At 36.8% G+C, this 21,218-nt stretch overlaps 1 non-coding gene across 1 annotated transcript; it reads left to right on the top strand.

Annotated features, from left to right (window-relative positions):
- Window positions 1–445: 445 nt before the first annotated feature.
- On the top strand, window positions 446–573 carry LOC140247494 (U6atac minor spliceosomal RNA). Its single transcript, XR_011902680.1, has one exon. It is a non-coding gene; the product is annotated as a U6atac minor spliceosomal RNA (small nuclear RNA).
- Window positions 574–21,218: the final 20,645 nt, after the last annotated feature.

Below are 21,218 nucleotides of genomic sequence, written 5' to 3'. Positions count from 1 at the left end.
GGTAAGATTCATGCACTCAGTTATGCCGAATGCTTCCTCGGGAAACTTAGATCTCTATAGAGTTGATTTATAAGTCAGCATGCTGGTGGTCAGGCTGTATTACTATTCACTCATTGCACAAGCTTTGCAGACAGTAAATTTATCACATGCAATCCAAAGAATTTGTGCATCCTTTGCTTCAATAAACTGTACAATCTCCTAAACTAGCCATGTAAGTTCTGACTGAATTCTGCTAGATGAAGAATGAGGGACTCGTGAGTAGCTCATTGAACGCCAGTAGACAAATGGGACAGTGTACTAGTTATGAATCCATAATCGTAATAGTTCATATACTGAATGTGACTAGACTTACAGTATCAAACTGGGTATCACTCAGATGTTTTCTTATTAACTTATTAACAGAACTGGCAGCTGAGGATGTGCCTGTGTAAACTTCTGTCCTTGTATGTTGTATGAAGGAAGAAAAGGTTAGCTCTTCCCTTGATGAGGATGGAAGATGTCTTAGTGGCCTGCACAACACATGTAAGAATAAAGCACTGCCACCTACTTCATGCCATTTAACCATGTTTTTGAAGAGAAGGTGATTTGAGCCAATTCATAGAAGTGAGGGCCATCCAGCTTTATATATTACTGGAGAAGTGGCCAGTGCCCTACCTCTACACTGATTCAAGGATGGTGGCAAATGCTATAGAGGGGTGGATGAAGCAATGAAAGAAGAACAACTGGCAGCTCAGAGGTCAACCTGCCTGGGCCACTGCATATTTTCTACACTGTCTGTGTAGAAAATATGGTTGTAAAAGCATGTAGCACAGGTGCTCACATACCCAAGAGCCATGTCACTGAAGAATACAAAAACAACCATCTGTATTGGGCTGCTAGGATTGAAGTGGCTGAGGTAGATCTGGACTGGCAACATAACGGTTAATTGTTTCTAGCTCAGTGAGCCCATGACACCTCAGACTGTCACAGAGAGATGCAACATATAGATAAGCTTGGGATCACTTTGGACACAACCATGGACACTATTGCACAGGTTATCCATGAATGTGAAATGTGCTGTAATTAAGCAAGTCAAGCAAATAAGGTTTCCTTCTAATCTGACAAAGATGGCCTGATTGATGTTGCTCCCCCCTGAATCTGTAATCATCTCTTTCATTCTACTTTGTGTTTATCTGTCTTCCATACTCATTTTCATTTTTATTCTACAGTTTATTTTCCTGATTCTTAGGAAAACATATATTTTTTTCTGATATCATTTTAATTTCCTCTTTGTTTGTTTGTTTGTTTCAGGTGCTTCAGCTAGTAGGATACTACAAGAAAAAAAGAAATATACAGTGGTACTTATCTGTAGACTGAATGATTTGCACTTAGCATCTCTATAACTTCATTTACACAGTAATTGCTAATTTTTCTTGACACTTGCTCACAAATCTTTCACTTCCCCTCTTACCTTCAAGGATGCTCAAAGTAGCCCTAGGCATGGTCGTTTGAATGCTGACAGCTGGTCTCTACAGTTAAGAGTGAAAGCTGAGGAAGATGTTTTCAGGACCCTTGAAAATAGTAAGTGTATGTATGAAGGGCAAGAACAATAAACTTCAAAGTGTTTTGGGTAGTGAAGACTATCTGGGGAGCTGGAGAAAACTATGAGCTGTGAGGATGCTTGCAGCTGGCTGGAAAGATTTCCTTAATGGAAATACTAAAATTGCTTATGACCCCCACAGAATAAGTTCCCTAAATCCAACTGTAAGATCACTGTTTACAGTTTATGTAGGCTGAACCAATCACAGTGGGGGAGAAAAAAGGATACTTTGAGAAAACTTTACACTAAGTACAATAAGAATTACATCAAACTGAAGCCCAGTTGAGAGAGATCCTATTTACTGTATTGCTTTTACCATTGTTCTTATCCAGAATATTTTTTCACATTATAAACTATGTGTGGATGAAAATGTTCAGTGGTGCCTGGTGAATTCTCAAGCATCCACACATCCAGACCACTAAACACCTGACTCCTAGAATTTGCTGGCACATTGAGTTTTAATACCTTGGGGCATTTTGACTGTTTACAGATAGGTAAACAGTACAAGCACTTTCTGAAGGCCTAAATACACAGATGCAAATGTTTCTTAAACAAAATGTCTTTTTTCTCCCTCCTCCATCTTGTCTTTTCAGGCTGAGCTTTTCATTATGAGGTTATTTATCAAGAAAATGAAGATTGCTTAAGAGGATATGGGAAAAGTTAGTGGCTATTTTAGTCTGCCTTATTTATATTTCAGAAAACTTTTTCATTGGTTCAGACTTTGTGAAAACAACAGAACTCCTTAAAAACTGAAAGATATTTTTAGAAACATTTTTTTTCTGGATTGAATTTCTACCCTGAAATCCTTTTAAAATTATGCTTCAGAGTGATTAAGGGTGACTAATCCTCTTACTATCTCTACAGCATAAAGATGTAAAAATAAGGGTATAAGGATCATTGATGAAAACAGAGCAATGATCTCTGAGAGATCGTTACCATGATTTGTAATGTCACTGTAACAAATCACAGTTGGTGAGTTTGGTTAGGTCTACATTCATCTTACATAAGAAGGAGGTAACAAAAATCATGTCTCTGCTAGCCCAGTTTAATATATCAATGGGAAAACAATAATAACAACAAATAAACTACATGCAATATACAAGGAGGGTATTATGACCTAAACAAATACAGTAAAATCTAGTTAATCTAGTTCAGATAAATAAAAACAGAACTGCCAAGGCTTAGCGTGCCTAAGCATAGAAACTATATGCTTATGCCTCAAGAGAATTATTTTCAAGTTAAAACTTCAAGTTCCTGCCAAGACATAGAAGTAAATCTAATATTCAAAGTCAGAACTTAATGAAGAAATTTCCCCTTCTTGTCAGAGAAGTCCTGAAGGTCAACATATTTATGAAACAGATTTAATACTTACATTCTTATTTAACACAATCCCAGTCATCCTATGGCCATCCTATGAAAATATGGACCTTGACAATTCTCTTTGAAAGCCTGGTCAATGAGAGTTTCTTGCTTCTTAGCACTATTCAAAATCTCTGCAGTTATGGTTAGGCAAATGCTAAGCTCTTCTGAAAAACTGGCTTGAAGTGACTGAGAACTGCCTGAACTAAAATCATTCTAAGTACTTGTTGACAGTATTCAGAACTTGGCAGCACATTTGGTGTTGGTTGAACTTCTAAAGGACTTAGAACATGTGTGCACCCATTTACATGCATTCAGGCAATATCTGAGACAGCAGGGGTAAACTGAACACAAGAAATCCAGATTCATTTTTACTTTTTTTTTATCTTTGAGAACAAAACTGACAACACTGTATAAGACATCTTTTCCTTCTTCTGCAAAAGTAGGTGATTCTTGGATACTAAAAGCTGAGAAATTCTGACTCACATAACCCTGACAGATAACCTGAACCTTCTGGCCCCAGCTGAAATTAGTCTAAATAAAGCTGAGGTAGGTATAAGTCTCATGAGGGATCATTAATTAATTTCAAAATTTTCAAAATGCTTGTGTTCATTATGGGAAGTAGTTAGAGGAATGTAATAATTAGCAGTAGTTTCTGTAGCCAAAAATAAGTGAGAGGCCGTAGCCAACAGTCTGTACCACACATTCCTGTGAGTGTTGGTCACAGTTTCAGAGTGGAAAAACAATGACAATCTAGTCAAGAAGGAGGAGGTTAATGAGAACTGGTGTAGTGAGAACAAGGGAAGATGGATGACAGGTTGAAGAAAAAGGAGAGTGAAGAATGAAGACATTTTACAGAGAAGAATAGAAAAGATTCCTCCTGAATGACTCTTAAATTCACCCTTCTCACAACAACTTCTTCAAATGCTTTTGTTCACTTACTGGTTGCAACACATTTGCCAGCTCATTTGCCACATTACTGAGCACTCTCAATTTGCCTCTGATCAACCAGGTTCCCTAGCAATAATTTTCTGACTCACTTTCACACATCAATTTAGTTACTATAATGTATGCACAGGGAAGAAAAAAAGCCTAATGTGATAATCCCTCCTCTTCACTATTCTTCATGGAACTGTCCTTCATCTACAAAACTTACACCTTTTGACCTACATAAACATCTATTTAAAACCTTCATATATATAAGAACTTCCTGACCTAAGGAATCCCACTCTAACCTCAGCAACTCCAGATCACTGGTTCTTTACCACAGCTATCTTCAGCAGTTTTAACAAGCTAGATGTGAAACAGCAGAAACAGAGAGTGTCACTTGTCTCCTGTAGGGCACTGGAGTGAAAGAAATTCATAGTAGTATAAATTTCTTTCATCAATGCCAACACATACTAACTGCAGAAAACATCGTTTCAGTGAATTTTCAGTCTGTGCTTTTTGTATTCCCAGCATCAAAGGAAGAAAAGAGCACAAAGGGCAGTCGGATGAAATGCATCTCCGGGGGTTAAGGTCTTGATAGCATCATTCGTATGCCTCAGTGAAAATATAGGCTGCCACACTAGCTTCACTGCACATTTATTGCATCATTCTGTAACCGCCATTCTGTAAGCCCTGGGCTTTCTGAGTCATTTAAATAACTCTAGCAAGACTCAGCCCTATCCTAATGATCAATCACTTGTTATGTTAATGACTGCTTATCGTGAAAGTGAAAATCAGAACAGTTTCACGTTTCAGCTTCATACAGTCTCTTTTATATAATTGGTTGCTTATTTTCAACCATGGATGAAGATTTATCTCCTCTTTATGATGTAAAGTAACTGGTATAAATAAACCAAAGAGATCAATTAAACTTTAGGTAGTTTTTGTTTGTTTGTTTGTTTTCTGTATCATTTAACAATCATTTAAATCACTGATAACATTTCCACTGAATGACTTTGCAAAATAAAACTTCAAAATCAGGCTGGCTTGTCCCATAAGGAATGTTGGAAAGGTACATACAGTAGGGGTTCAGAACTATTAGGGAAGATATGGAGCACAAGGATATGTACTGGGAAATAGTCAGAATATTTTTTTCTTTACTGATAAATTCTTCATAGCACTTTCAGGTAATCTTAGAGTTTCAATAAGCCCTATTGATTTAAGGAATTATTCACACTTGGGCTGGGAATGAAGAAGCTTTTAAAAGTGCAATCTCCAAACCCATATGCTTTATTTCACAATATCTTATTGCTCAACTTTAAAACAAATATAACTCGAATCACAATACAATGATGATTGATGTTTTTCATCAACACCCAATTATCATTCCATCATGGCATAAGACTTTAAAGCAGAGCTGTCTGAGCCAAGTGAAACACAAAGTGAGCATCTGGAAATCCAGATCTGTGCTCTTACAAAATGGCTTAACAAACCACATTTATTATTTTCTAACATGTTAGGTCATGTTATATCGGTATACAAGATGAGGCATTTATTTGAATCTTATGCACATGGATCACTTTACTAATTGCTCAGTGATCATAAATGCAAATAGATTGTTTTTGTTGTTTTAAAAAGGGCTTTCTCTTGAATTCTTCTTAGAATTGTTGAGAATAATTCTGAGTTCTGTTTGATTTCACTAGACTTGTCTTAATATCTGACACTAAGTATTCACAGTGTGTATCCACATATGGTGATGAGTACTTCACAGTCAAATCATCGCATGTTCAAAAAACTTCCCCCCTTAATGTGCCGAAGGTGTTAGAATGCATATTGTACATTAGACATATGGAAAGACAGAGATAACCAGCCTAATACAAAGAAAGAGGTATCATTTGCTGTCTTTCTACATTATCTGGCATGACCTGACATGATTTTAGTTGGAAACTAAATTCTGCAACTCAGAAACAGGTTATCTGGGGCTGGTAATTTCAGTATTGCTCAGTAATGATGGAAGGTTATGGGAATTGAAGGAATTGTTTATACATGTAAATACATTTTAAAAAAGTCTCAAAAGTAATCTATGCAAATTCTTACCCTATCATAGGTTTTACATTTCTTTTAAACTAGATAAGTACTACTATATTTGCATAGTATATATTATTCATAAACTTTACTTGGAGCACAGTCTATATTTTGCCCTCAAGGACTGTAAAAGAATTGTTTACTTACTTAATACATACTTCATATTTATCTGTAATGCAGCCACATCAGGTGGACATAGAAGCAACTATTTAATAATGTTCAAAAATAATACATACTAACTGAAAAATAAACAATTTCATATACATTACAGGGAAAAAAAAAAATGAAGCACAAACATAGAATAATAACTAAAGTTGGTATTTTTCTGATGTATTTTACCTAACATGGCTATCTCCAATAAAAAACCAAAAAGACATATTTTGACTCTTCCAGTACCTGAAAGGTTCTTACAGTGAGAGTGGGGCAAGTATCTTCTCACCAATGACATGTGACAGGACGAGGGGAAATGGCCTCAAGTTGCGCCAGGGCAAGTTTAGGTTGAATATTAGGAAGAACTTCTTTACAGAAAGGGTAGGTAGGTACTGGAATAAGCTCCCCAGGGAGGTGGTTGAATCGCCATCCCTGGATGTGTTTAAGAGCAGTTTGGATATGGTCTAGTGGAGGGTTTTTAAAGTTAGGGTACTATGGTTAGGCTGCGGTTGGACTTGATGATCTTCAAGGTCTTTTCCAACCTGGGTAATTCTATGATTCTATGATTTTGTCAGTAGAAGGGATTTTGACTTTATGTTGCCACTCAAATTATGGTATCTCCTGTACTGTACTTCCTAATTCTGTATTACTGTTATGAGTCAGCATTACAGACATTTGTTGGTTTATAACTTTTTGTGGGAAGAAAAGAGAAACGCACTTTAATGTTGGCTGGGGGAGGAGGAGTCATTTTAATGCATGTTATATATTGCAGAGGTGAAAATTCTGAAACAAAATGTTTGCTTTCAAAGGTGATTTCTTTTTCTTAAGAAAAAATATAATACTTACATACTACAAAACCATACATTTTTTACTTAGTTTGTCATACAAACCAAATCTTAATGATTTAGCTGTCATATTTTTTCAAAAGATAGGTTTGTTTACTTCTCATTTTCATTGTTGTACAAAGGAGATGTGTTTTATCATATTTTGCTATTCTATCCTATAGTTAAGGAAATAAGTAATTTTGCCTTTTACCTTTACCTTTCTAGTAACCTTTCTAGAAACTTTTGTTGTGAATTGAATGGAATCATTTATTTAGAAAAAATGACTTCAAATATATTTTCCATAGTCATTAGAGCATGTCATTACAGCAGCAGTGTGACATGTCTTCTGCATATAGTTAATTACTTTTATTAGATTACTACTTGCAACACAAAAGCAAACATATTTCCATGCAGCAGCTTACAACAATGCTCCTGACTATCTGCTTGGTGATGTTTTGATTCCAAATCCATTTTGGGTATTTGTGTGTGTGTGTGTGTGGTACTTCCTAAACTTATCTCAGGGAAGAAAAGAATCAAGATAATGCTCCTCAAGTTTGGCTTCGTATCTCCTGAAAACCAATGTATATATGATATATTTTCCATTAGCATTTTCCCAGATTACATCAAGGATTCCCAAAGGCCCCTTAGTGCCAGTCTGGAAGTATAAAGTAGATTTAAAGTGGATGCAAATAGAATATTTATTCCCTTTAAATGCAGTTAACATTTCTGGTGTGGTACATAGTGTAAACAAGAAACACGTCCCAGATATCTTGTTTCCAAAAGGATTGATTTTTGTTATTTGTTCAAAATTGAATACAAACAAATTTATCTTTTGGAAAGAGAATTTGTTGACCTAATCCTCTAACCTAATACTAATCTTTGTAACTCCATCTCACTTATACACACACATTACCAGATGTCTACTCACACTACTCACCCTGTGAAAAATAATTTAATTATGTGCAGGTAACAATTCATCATTGGCCAAAAATTAGAAATTCATGAGAGAGCATGAAAACATTCTACATTCTGCCCGGTTGCTGCATTATGTGAGGCCTCTATTAAAAAGTACAGTTCAATGTCAGACTGAATTTTGTGCCATGCTGAAGCCCTGAACAGTATCAATACCACATGCAGGCTCCTGTTTTACTGTTGCAAATGCTAATTCTGCTCTTTTGGCATATGCTTCGGTTGGTAGTTCCCAAACCAAAAGCTGAGGGACTTACAAATGTGAGTCACTAACAGAAATCCTTATTTTAAATCTCTTACCTGCAATCATGAGCTCAGCAAATAATGTTTGCTTTCTTGCCTGTGCCTGGTTTGAGATAGATACAGGAAATGGCACTCTTCTGTGTGAAGCTCACAACTGTAACCAAAGGTGGTATTATGTCTTCAAAAAAGTGTAATCTGCTAATGAACAGTCAAACAGATACAGTGTGAATAGTGAGTAAGAACAATTACATGGTATTAAATTATTTGCAAGAAAATTTCTTTCATAGCAGCTGAAAAGAATGTGCAATAGTATCTCTTCAGACAGTAAGTACAGTTCTTCTCAATTTGTGTTCCGTGAACCAGAGGCAGCAAAAGTGTCCCTTTTTATGGTTAGAATTTAAGTGATGCACTGACAAAAATTGTTGAGAATTGTTTGGACCCATTTCTTCTGCATGAAAGATTAAGCACCTATCTCTGCATCTCTGCACCCATGCTAAACAGTAATTGTGATCAAGCATATGGAAGAATGAAGACACCACTTGCACACCCTCAGTATTCACACTGGCTACCATTCAGCTAGAGCCCAACTCATTCCTAGATCACAGTTCTAAGATTACTGTTTTATGGGCACTTCAGCTAATATTCTTGGAATGTGATTTTAGCTGCCACATTATACCCACTGCTATACCCACACTGGGGAGGACGGGCACAGGTCACCTATCTGAAGTAGTCATTATCTACAATGTTCTAAGCTTCTAAAATTATCTTGCATTTTGGGAATAAACAAGTATATGTTAAAATGCATACAATTACAACCCAAATCTGATATGTTATTTCTTTTTCAGACTGAATGTTGTGGCTTGTTAGACCATGGTTTGCAACTAGGTGAAAAGAATTTTGAGTACTGTCATCATATACAGATGCCTTGGGGTATCATCACAACAGATTGACTTTGTTCTCTTCTTTCTAAGGTACTGTACTATCTGGCAGGCCCACCTACACTAAGTGGAGCTCTGTGGACAGTGCAGTATAAGCTTCTTGGACTGTATCTACACAGGGCTCAGTTAAAGACACCTCTGCAAGCTATAGGCTTTCTTATATCTAAAGCAGAAAGTCTATACCAAGTACGTTCCCAGTGTTAGGAACATGTCTACCTACTCTTATTTTACATGAACTGGTAAGGCAGGAGAACCTATCGGTCCTTAAGTGGGTTTGAACATATGCCCACTTGTTATTTTCAAGACTAGTTTGCATGCTATTTTTTCAGCAAATACTGATGGACATTTCTGCATTTGTATTGTTACTACTCTGGCCATTTTCTTAAGACAGGATTACATTCAAAGATCAAAACAATGAGTGCTAGCAAGATTACTACATAGAAGTGCATAGAAAAGCTTAAATGCAGTCAGGATTTGTTCAAGACATACAAGGAAGCCCAATGCAATACAAATTACAAGTACTGTAAATAGATAATGTAGACAAAGAGAAGGAAAAATAGACCTATCTTCATGCTGCCCATTGCATACAGTTGTTTATAAAGTGCATGATCTTAGATGAAACATTAGCATATTAACACACTTTATGTTCTAGGGCACATTTTTAAATAATAATAATAGTAGTAACAATTAAAAGTAAGATGGTGAACTCTTAAACTGTTTGGCTGCCAATCTTGGCCACAATCTCCTGATTGTTCAGTTCATAATTATACATGATAATCAACACAAAATTAAATGTCCATATTGCCTAATTACATGTATGTACACTAATGGCATAATTAAGATTCCTAATTTTACAATTATATTGTGGCATCACTTAGCAAACAGTTTTACAAAGCTTTGTTTTACTCATTTTAAATCACTTTTAGAAAATGCAAATTCTCATGTAAGGTATCGTAAATTACAAGAATATTAAAAAAATATTTAACAATGCATATTCTCAAGGGGTAAATATTAAGACCTAAAGTGCATATTTGGCTACCTTTGCTTTGGGTTTTGAAAACTTAGAAGAAGAAATTTAATGTTCTGTTATTATGGATTATGTCTGGTTATTTGGAACAGAGCTTTTAGCTCTGTCTTTTCTGGAGAAAAAAAGTACTCCATGCTTCAGAACAGTGTAATCAGTATATATATATATATATAAAATGCTTTTATGTTTTATAAGTATAAACAATATTATTTTTCATGATATTAAAAATACTTTTTGCTGAAAGTCAGTGGACTGACCTGAGAATTTTCACTTCTAAGCAGAGCTGAATGCATATTAAGTACAAAAGCAACTATCTTGCTCATTCTTGTGTCTGTATTTCACTGGCTAATTTCAAATGAATTATTTTGCAATAGTTTCTATCCAATATCTTTACTGGTCTTACAAGTCTTGACATTAACTTCATTAATACTTGTTTTTATGGCAATTATCAATAGCAGATGTTCACAATTAGAAGTAGTAGCATGCATTACAGATTAATTTTGCTTGCAAGTGACAACAGGGGGTAAAAAACACCGTTGTAACAGCACTTAGCCTCAAATAGTAATATTTTCTAAGCTCAAAGACATAGCCACATCAAAAAACAGCACTCAATCTGCCATCAATGTTCAACATCACTTTTTCCTTATTCAAGGCAATAATGACAGAAATATTTATAATGCAGAATATATTATTTTTTCAATGCTTTCTCTCAGAAGTAGCTGAATGTTTTCAAATTAGAAAAATAAATAAGTGATACTTAGGGGGAAAAAATGGTCTATAAAGTGTTATCTAAATAACAGACGGTGAGATGGACAGAAGTGTAGAACCCAGCTTGCAGATGCCAACAGTGGGTAAACTGTCATTAGAAAATTAATAACATGTTGAGATTTTCAGTTTTTCCTCCTGCACAGTTTATTGGAGCAATTCTCACAAGATGTTTAGCTGAAATACAATTATCTTAGAAAAATAGCAAATAGTGATTTAAAACTACCGGCTGAAGAGTCAATGACTACGCATGCTGGGAACTAGCTCCAGAAGCAACTTGTGCTCATCTCTACCTATAATCTAATTTGATTTTATTTGGATTTAGCTTCCACCCATGGGTTTGTATTATAATATTTTGCCAGAGATCACACAGTGTACAAGCTAATACAGGCCTAGCTAAGTGACAGGTAAGAACTCACTTGTATAAGTTAAGGTTTCTGAGGGATCTTGCTTCAGTACGGACAAGAAACAAATTCTTATTGCTTTAATCCATTCTTTTTAATCTCTGTATTTATCTTTTCTCATTCAAGTTTATTAACAGAAATGTGACATTATGTAATACCATGCTGAATCAAAAAAGCCCAATACTTTTAAAATTTCAGTTTGATCAAAATTATGATCTCATTAAAACAAGAGGATTATGCTATTTTGAAAAGATTATATCAAATAATCCTCTTGACACTCTTCTGATTGTTTGCTGAAAACTATTCATCTTTGAGCATTTCATTTAGTTTGTCAGACATCAATTTGCTTATTTAATAATCAAGATAACATAGCAAGAATAAATAGTCCTTCTCTTTCTTGTTTTACTACTATCACCAGTAACTTCATTGCAATTTCTGAAAACACTCATTTTTTTTCTCATTTTTATTAGAAAGAAACATGAGCAGATGATAGGTACTACTTTAAAAATACTATGATAAAAATTATTGATAATGATAATTTATAGATTAAAATCTTTAATAAGATCTGCTTAATAATATCTTTACTTGCAGTTGGAAATGAAAAGAATTTAATAACCATCAAATGCAGGAAATATAACTTATATTTTTTCCCAAATTCATAGGAGTATTTGTCAAACATACTGCACTGCTTATCCATTGTATGGTAAACAAAGGAAGAAAGCTTCCCTCTTCCTCATAAAGTAAATTTAGTCACTATAGTCCAGATGAAAATGATACCTCTGTATGTGTCAGCAGGAAAATATCCTATTATTCCATATCTGAAGGCCTAGAAATTATGCAATTTCTAATTGCTTTCAGTATTTAATAGCCACTGATGCCAAAATTCAGACCTGTTTTGAGTCCAGTGCTTAACAAGTGAACATAAGCAGTGATTTTTTCTGGATTTATACAAAATTCAGTAAAACTAGTAACAGAAAAGCTGGTTAACTGCTAACAGTACCTGAAATTCAAAGAGAAAGGTGTGCCTCCAAGTAGCTGGCAGACCCTTCTCATTCCCTTCAATAACATAAATAGAAACAAAAATAATGCAAATTCAGAAGTGTTTCATTTTAAATATATATATATACACATAAACACCAACAACAAAGTCTTCCTGTTTTGAGATGGATAATTTCTTCTTCCTTCATGTTCAAACAAGCCCATTCTAGCTTTAGAATTACTTTAAATTCCTTGGAAATTATGTAATAATTGGTTTTGTTCCCACAGCTGCATCATAGTTTTAACCTGGAGATCCTCTCAGCAATACTGCTCAAGTTTTTACAAAATTAGATAGATTTACTACTAAGTGACCTGTCGTTCACAGATCTGTGTAATTATTATCACTAGTTTTTTAGCACAAAGTTTCCACAGTGACAAATTCTGATATTTTTACATGTAATCTTAAACAGTGTTTTAACAATGTGGAATTCTCCTAAAGAAAGAATTGCTATAGGCTATGCATTAACATTTCTCTATAAGGTATGTTGCTTGGAAGCTCTTCTCTCTCAAAATGGTATCATATCCAACATGGAAGAAAATATCTCAAGATGCTTGGTAACTGTCATTCACTCATGCTGTGTGTGAGAATTGAATGATATTTATTAGCACTAACAAATATAATTACAAAAGTGTCCTGTCCTATCAGCATGTCTCAATTCAACCTTTGTTATGTTGACATTTTATTTTCCATTTATTTGCAACATGCAGAATTTGTGATTTTATCGCTATCAGAAATATGGTATGTTCCAAAAAGAAATTATAGAGAGAATATATCTGAATAAACAGGTCCTTCTCTACACACTTACTGGTGGAAAGGCAGTATAAGTTACTGGGGTATTCATGACACCACGAGATGGATGATTAAATACCAGGTCATTTCTGGATTCCTTGCTCACATACAGTGAAATAAAAGAATCCATATGTCACAGGAGATAATTACGTAGGGTATAGCATGAGGAAACTTATAATCAGTGGAGAGGGAGATTTCTGCCATTTTTCTGACATTCCTTGTGCCTTTGAAAATCATGGAGCAAATCCTCCTGGAAGATATATTAAGGCACATGCAAGATGTGGAGGTGACCTGAGGCAGTTGGCATGCCTTTACCAAGGACAGTTTCTGCCTGACAGATCTGGTGGCCTTCTATGATGAAGTGACTACATCAGTGAACAAAAGAAGGGCAACTACCTGGAATTGTGCAAGGCCTTTGACATGGTCCTGTACATCTTTATCTCTGAACTGGGGAGATATGGACTTGAAAGCTGGACTATTCAGTGAGTAAATAATTGGCAGCCAGAGCGTTGTGATCAGTGGCTTTATATCCTGGTGGAGACCAATCATGTGTGGTGTTCCCCAGGGGCCCATCTTGGTATTCTTGGATATCTTCATCAGTGACATAGATAGCGGGACTGAGTATACACTCAGCTGAATGGTGAAGCTGATATGACAGAATGAAGAGATGCCATCCAGGGGGGGCCCAACAGGCTCAAAAAATGAGCCAGTATGAACCTAATGAGGTTCAACCAGGGCAATCCCAGGTATGTGTAAGGACTTGGAGAAGAACTCATTGAGAGCAGTCCTGCAGAGAAGGATTTTGAGATCCTGGTGGACAAAATGCAGGACATGAGCCAGCAGTGTGCTCTTGCAGCACAGAAGGCCAACAGTATCCTGGGCTGCATCAAAAGAGGGGTGGCCAGCAGGGAAAGAGAGGTGATTATCCCCCTCTGCTCAGCCCTCATGATGCCCCATTTGGAATACTGTGTCCAGGTGTAGGGCCCCCAGCACAAGAAATATGTGGAGCTCTTGGAGTGGGTCCAGAGTAGGGCCACAAAGATTATCAGAGGGTCAGAGTACTTCCCCTATGAATAAAAGGTTGAAGGAGAAGACTCCAGGGAGACCACATTGCAGTCTTCCAGTACTTAGCAGGAGCTTATAAGCAGGAAGGAGACTGACCTTTTAGACTGTCTAATAGTGACAGGACAAGGGAACTGGCTTTTAACTAAAAGTAGTGGATTTTAGGTTAGATATTTAGGAGAAGTTTTTTACTCAGAGGATGAGGGACTGGAACTGGCTGCCCAGAAACGCTGTGGATGCCACATCCCTTGGAGGTTTCCAGGCCAGGTTGCATAGAGACCTAGGCAGCCTGCTCTGGTAGGTGGCATCTCTGCCCATGGCAGTGGGGTTTGAATGGAGTTGAATCTTTAAGGTCCCTTCCAAGCTAAGCCATTATTTGATTCTATGATTCTTTGACCATACTATGAGCTCAGGAATATCACTCAACTTGGTTAAATGGATATTTTTAAAAAAGGCCTGAATACATTTTGAGACCATCACCTTATGCAAATATACTGGGAATTCTGGGCCCAAAATTCTGTAAATTTCATCATTTTTTAAAGTCTTTAGATGGCTGAATACTATCCTCGTTTGGTCTGCTTGTTTGAAAAGTTTCTGAATGTAATTACAGAATTACAGAATTACAGAATTACAGGTCTTTTTTCCTAAGCAGATTTTTATTTTTATTTTTTACTGAGATGTATAGTAGCATGGGTTTACTGGTTTGCAGAAAGAATTCCAAAGCACCCACAACCTTGGGTACACTGGCCTGGCACTCCTGCTGTTAACCTGGCATATCCAAGTATCAAACTTGTTTCCTCTGATGTTCCAGCACATTTTCAGGTGCTGGGTGAGTTACCAAATGTGAATGTTTTATCTTTCAGTTGCAGCCTTTGTTGTTCTCTTGATGAATTACTCACTTAGTGTCTAGAAAAAATAAAGCTATCAATATCAATGAAGGTTCCAATGAACTGTGGCAAACTAAAGGATACAGCAGATTAACAATCATTATGTGTCAGAGGCTTATGATATGATGATAATGATTATTGGCATACACATTTACCTGTACAGAAAATAATATTGTAAATAATTAGAATAAAGGGCAACTCTAAGTTATGTATAGCTTGTTTTATCCTTAAAAAAAGAATTAAGAATATAATCATAGATGGAAAGAGAACTTTATTAATGATTTATATCACACAGATAAAAGGCAAAGCATAGCTTAAATTTCACTGTGATATTCATAAGGAGTTTAAAAGATCAGGTTCAAGAAATTGTCTTGGTTTTAACAGGAAGATTATTTATATAATTTGGGAATTAATGCTACCCATTTGCTACCCAAAGGCTTTCAGAGGTAGACATGCAGTAGTCTTCTGTAAATCCAAAGGAAGTATTCCCATGTGATAAACATATTCTTATTTCTGCTGCTGATATGAAGAGGGAAGTTGTCTTTTTGCCAGCTTCCACTCATTCAGTATACAAAAGATATTACAGGCTTTTAAGCTCTGTTCACGTGGTTGCACAGTCACTTTCCAGTTAAATGAAAACCAAAGTATAAATAAAGCATGTGTTAGCTCTCTTTTGCCACATGGTAATTGGTCTAACCTCCCAGATGAAATTAAATTAAACTGTCTTTTGATGACTCCATTCAGAAAGGAAATAAGCATACCCATATTTAAAGCCCTATGTACCTTTTCCTTTGTTTTCTTAACAAAGATAATCTTGAGCTTTATCCTAGCAATATAGATGCTAATTTTACTATCTGGCAACATGACAGCCTGTGACTCAGTCAGACTACATAGAAAACTCCATTCCTATTTTTCCATTGTTGGTATTTAAGATAAATTTTCAATAATAATTTTTTCCTCTTTCTCTCTGACTGACATAAGATTTATACTTGCAATGCTTTCCCTTTTTAGCACATAACAGAAAGACATAGGAAGGCTGAAATGACCATAGAAATCTCTTAAAACTGTATTACCTCTACAAAATGGGTATATTTCAGGACCTCCCTAGTATATATGCTAAGAAATCCTTGTATATAACTTTGATGAACTGCTGATGAATCTGGATGTTACAAACCAAAAAAATACATCCTTAGATGTATATACTTCCAGATAAGACCTTCTTCTGGAATTATTTAATGCTACCAAGGTCTAGTTTCATGCCAGCACAATCTTACTGGCACGTGAAACCTCAGTTGTCACTCTTCTGCCTAGCCAAAGTTGACCTTGGTCAAAATTTATAGCACATTTTATTCCAAGCTCCACCTCTTCTTTTAATTGCACCCTTCAGATCTGTCAAGATAAATGCTAACAGAATTTATTTCTCATACAGTTTGGTCAAAACAGTCTAAGTTGTATGGTATTTAATCTGTTGAAATTGATGTCTGTCTCATCCAGCTAGATTAGGGAGCAGTTGTGCCAACTGGCCCAGGGCTGCAGCTCTGTAACTAGCCAATTCCTTGCTGCTGCAGTCCCAACACAGCCCAATCCATCTTTGTACCTCTATCTCCTTTTCAGGCTCCTCTGGCTAACACAGAACTTGTTGAAAATCCTAAATCTTCAGCAAATGGCCCAAAGTGGGATCAGATAGATCTGAGCTTGTAAAAGAGAGGTGAAAAAAAAAAAAAAAAAAAAAAAAAAAAACAGCAAACAGCAAAAAACAAACAAAACAAAACAAAAAAACAGGAGCTGATGGAGAGGAAGTGAGGGTGTGAGGGTTAAGGATGAAGGCAAATTCTGAGAGCAGCAGAGCTTTCTGGAAGCTGGGACCTTTTTTTCCTGGAGGAAACCAGGGTGGCAGAAGAGTGAGGCTGAAGAGCATTTAATAGAATTGAAGAAACATAGAATGGCCTGGGTTGAAAAGGATCATAATGATCATCTAGTTTCAAACCCCCTGCTTTGTGCAGGGTCACCAACCACCAGACCAGGCTGCCCAGAGCCACATCCAGACTGGGCTTGGATGCCTCCAGGGTAACCTGTTCTAGTGTGTCACCACCCTGTGCACTGTCTAATCTTGCTGCCACACTGAGGGGCATTTTGGTAACAGTTTTGAGGAGACCAGAACTAGACTCAAAGTAAGAAAGACATATGGAATACTTGTAGACAGATATGATGAAAAAGTGATTCAATCCACAGAGGGATTTAGGAACATCCATAGTTTTTAAATTCATTTGGCAGAGCTTTCATCATGGAGATCTTGAACAAAAAGGGGAACCTGCTGCCTGAGGTATTTTTAGCTTTGAACTCTTTCCTAAAGCGAGGGCAGATGTTTTCTCTTTTCCCAGCTGAAGATTCCTCTCCCAGCCCACCTGTGACTGAGTCAGTATCTGGGGCAACTCCTTAATCCACCCTAAGGAGATTCAGACAGGCTCAAGCCAACAATTTGCACAATTTGAACTGATCTCCTTTATTTAGCCTAAAGCAAATGAATTAGAGCATGCATCGTTAAATAACAACGTGCAGAAGAGTAGGGATGAGTAATTACCATGAGCCAGAGCTCACACTCCTGGACCAATGAGAAAGTATCCACCCTTGATCGCAGGTCCTTGTGCCAGTTTTCTTCTCAAAAAACACAGCATTATCTCTCAGAGCATAGCATAAGGTTTAAAGCCTTCACCTCAGGCTGAGGAGACTGAGTTTTAGTATTTTTTTTCTGCTCAGGGAAACTTGAGTCCACATGCTCTGGTTCAATTTTCAGATTACAGAGCACTTCAGAGCAGGATATTTGTTCTTCCCGTAGGACTCTGAAGTAGAGCATAGGCGTTTCCATCACCTAGTGACATTTTTGTCTCTAGGATAAAAGATGGGAAAGATGAGAAACCCAGGCCCTCTCTGGAGCGTACTTCCTGGTAAGCTTCATTGTACTGAACATCCTCTTTTGTGTTTAAACTGTGCCCCTACACAGATGCTGTTAGAAACCATCAGAAGAAACACCTGAGATAAACATACTGTCTGACTAAGCAGAGGAGGAAAATAACTGCACGACAATGCCTTAACCAAAAAAGTAAAAGCAGCATTACATATTACCACTACCCTTTAAATGAAGAGCAGAAATGTAGATCTTAAGTGAGTCCACTGTTTGAACTAGGCCCTGCCAGTCAATCAGCACAATGTCTAATTTATGTACCCCAAATATACTTGGAAACCACGCTAAAGATGCTCAGATGATCATGTTTTGGCAACTCTAGCACATGAACAATTGCAAACATTAAAACATGAAACAAATTTTAGTGATAGGAATTTCAGTTCTTATGACAGTCAGCCTTCCCAGAGTTAAGTGGCAGCCAAGTAGTCATTTTCAGGCTCCACATCTTAGATTTAGAAAACTCAAATGGTGCTCAGATACCTGAATCTAATTTGTATATTGAGAATAAAATCCAAAATCACAGCCCCAGCCTACAGCACTATTTCACCTCTTTCACCTATTTCACTGTACAACAGGCTGGAGGCCTGCACAGCTCCTGTCTGGCTGAATCCTCTCCACCTTTTTGGCCAGCACCAGAAGGTGCAGTCACCGGCACTGATCTCACTCTCCTGAGCCAGGGTTGTGTGTGAGCAGCTTGTTTACTAAATCTCCGCTCCTGACTTACTTTCTACTGCCAAGAGTTTGGGGCCTGTTTTCCACCAGCATTCATTAACTTTAAGTTATCATGCAGCATGCCAAGTTTCCATCAGCCCAGCAAAAACATTCTCAATTCCAAACCCTGTTTTCCTGATGGCAGCACTCTGTGCTGTAGCGTTTCTGAGCTGTCTTGGCCAGAGATAACTGTTTATGCAGTTAAATTTTCCTAAGACGCTGATGGGAGCACACACATTTCAATAACGTAGAAGATGATAGCAGCTACCAGGGCAGGTCCTTTCTAAAATCAAAACAATGGGGGAAAAATCACCAAGATGTAAAAAAAACCCCACAGGCACAGGGGAAAAAACAAACAAACAAAAAACAAACAAACAAACCAAAATCTGTTTTGGTCCAAGATGATCAAGAATTCTGTCCTTATAAACCAAAATCTAAACTCTGTGATCTCAACATTTTCTTGTTTTTCTTGAGAACCAGTGAACCAAAACCCTTTGGGCCTTGCTCAAAGGTGGCACAAAAAACAGTGGCAATAAACAGAACAAACGAAAATGTAGCCTGGCTGAAGACTGGGGATTTATTTTGGCAAACCTCAATTCTCCTCAACATACTCTGTGAGTACACAGGTTTTCAGCTCCCAGTGCAATTATACAAGTCCTTAATTCCTGTCCACTGAAGTAAACAGAAGTGAAGCCATTGATTCAGCTGGATTCTCAGCTTGCCTCAGTCTACAGCTTGCAAGGCTGTGACTAAATGACTAACCGCATTACTAGTATCTGTTTGTTGCAGCTGTGAAGGAGAAACCACTCCGTGGCCGTTCAGTGAGACAAGGTGCTCTAAATAAAGCAGGATTTTGAGATCATTCTTGCTACAAAGAGGAGAACTGGAAATCTGCATTTGAGTTGTACAGTGCTTATAATGACATCCACGGTTTTGCAAAAGGAGGCAGAATCCCTTTATCAAACAGAAGGAACTGACATTTGAAATGGCCTCAACAACAGAGTAATGAGAAATGATCAATGGACCGAAGAGTTTTTAAAAACTTCCAAGAGGGAATGAAGGAACTAAAAGCTGGAAAATCATATTAAGTTCATGTCAGGAAAACTGGTAGAGATTGATAAAAGAAATATCCCTTAATCAATCAAAATGTGATAAACAGATAAGTAGGCAGGAGTGGCCGCTGCATTTGCACACAGCAATTCATACTTCATGAATTTAACAGAGTTTTTCAAAGGTGCTTAAGAGCAGGCAGAGGTAAGTAATTGAGCCTATGCAGTGAGTACAATTTTTCAATTAATTTAACAGCATTCTTCTGTAGAAAGCTCAGCTGCCATTGCAGCAGGGAAGCTTCCTTCAAAACTTCAGATCTGATCAAATTTTAGAAACAAAAGCTAGAAGTAATGAGCAGATTTTACAAGAGAGTTCACTGGGAATCTGTGCTGAGGCTTATGTTTTCCAACACAGTCATAAGTGACCCAGAAAAGGAAGTAGATTTTAAAACAATGGCATTCACTGATAATTCAGGGTTTGTTTGTTTTGTGGTTTTTTTTTTTTTTTTTAATGAATATTCATGTTATTTATTATCATGCTAATAAACTGACAGGGAAAATATAATGCTCCTAAAAACAGGATCATAAACAAAACCAGTCCCAACTAGATCTCTAAAGTGGTAGTCTCTAAATATTATTACATGAGAGGAGACTTAGAAATTAGTGTGGGTAAGTTCTCATAAAAATCTGCTCAGTGCTTAAATCTAATTTTAAAAGTAAAGAGAGAAAATCTTAGAAAAGGAATAAAGGACAGAAGAAAAATCACTATTATCCTGTTATTATAAATCTATGACAGATCCAGATTTTGAGTGTTATTTGCCCTGATGGCATTAAATAAGAATATGGTGACATAAGAGCAGGTACAGAGCATATACCCAGAAAGTACAAATTTCTTTCCATATCAACAGGGATTAGTAGACTAGAATTTTCTAGTTTTGAAGAGAGAAGACTCAGAGGATTATGCTAGAAGTCACTGGTGGTAATTGTGAATAGCAGAAGATGTGTAAGATATGATTATTCAAACATTTGAGGTCAAAATTAAACAACAGAGACAGAGAAAGTATGGCTGTCTCTTCCCGCAGTATCTGTTGCTCCTCCCACTGAGAGACAAGATACCTCAGTCTGACCTTCAAAGCTAAATACAGGTAGTCTTTAATAACAGTGTAAGGAGAAAGACTAGTATAGCTATAGGAAACAGTAGTGTAATTAGGTACTTTTATGAGGAACATATACAGACTGATCCAAAAATAATGCCTCCTACGTTATTATGTTGGCCTATGATGTCAGAGCCGGGTGTTACATTTTGTTGCTTTGTGACAGATGGCAACAGAGGGGCAGTCTGACAGAATAGTGTCTGACAAGTGCATATGGACCAAGGGTGTGTCACTGAATTCCTCTATGCAAAAATACTGGCACTCATTGGCATTCACTGACACTTGCTGAGCATTT

This window comes from Excalfactoria chinensis, chromosome 1 (assembly GCF_039878825.1).
Source record: "Excalfactoria chinensis isolate bCotChi1 chromosome 1, bCotChi1.hap2, whole genome shotgun sequence".
NCBI lineage: Eukaryota > Metazoa > Chordata > Aves > Galliformes > Phasianidae > Excalfactoria > Excalfactoria chinensis.
This window is presented reverse-complemented; position numbering and strand designations above follow the sequence as displayed.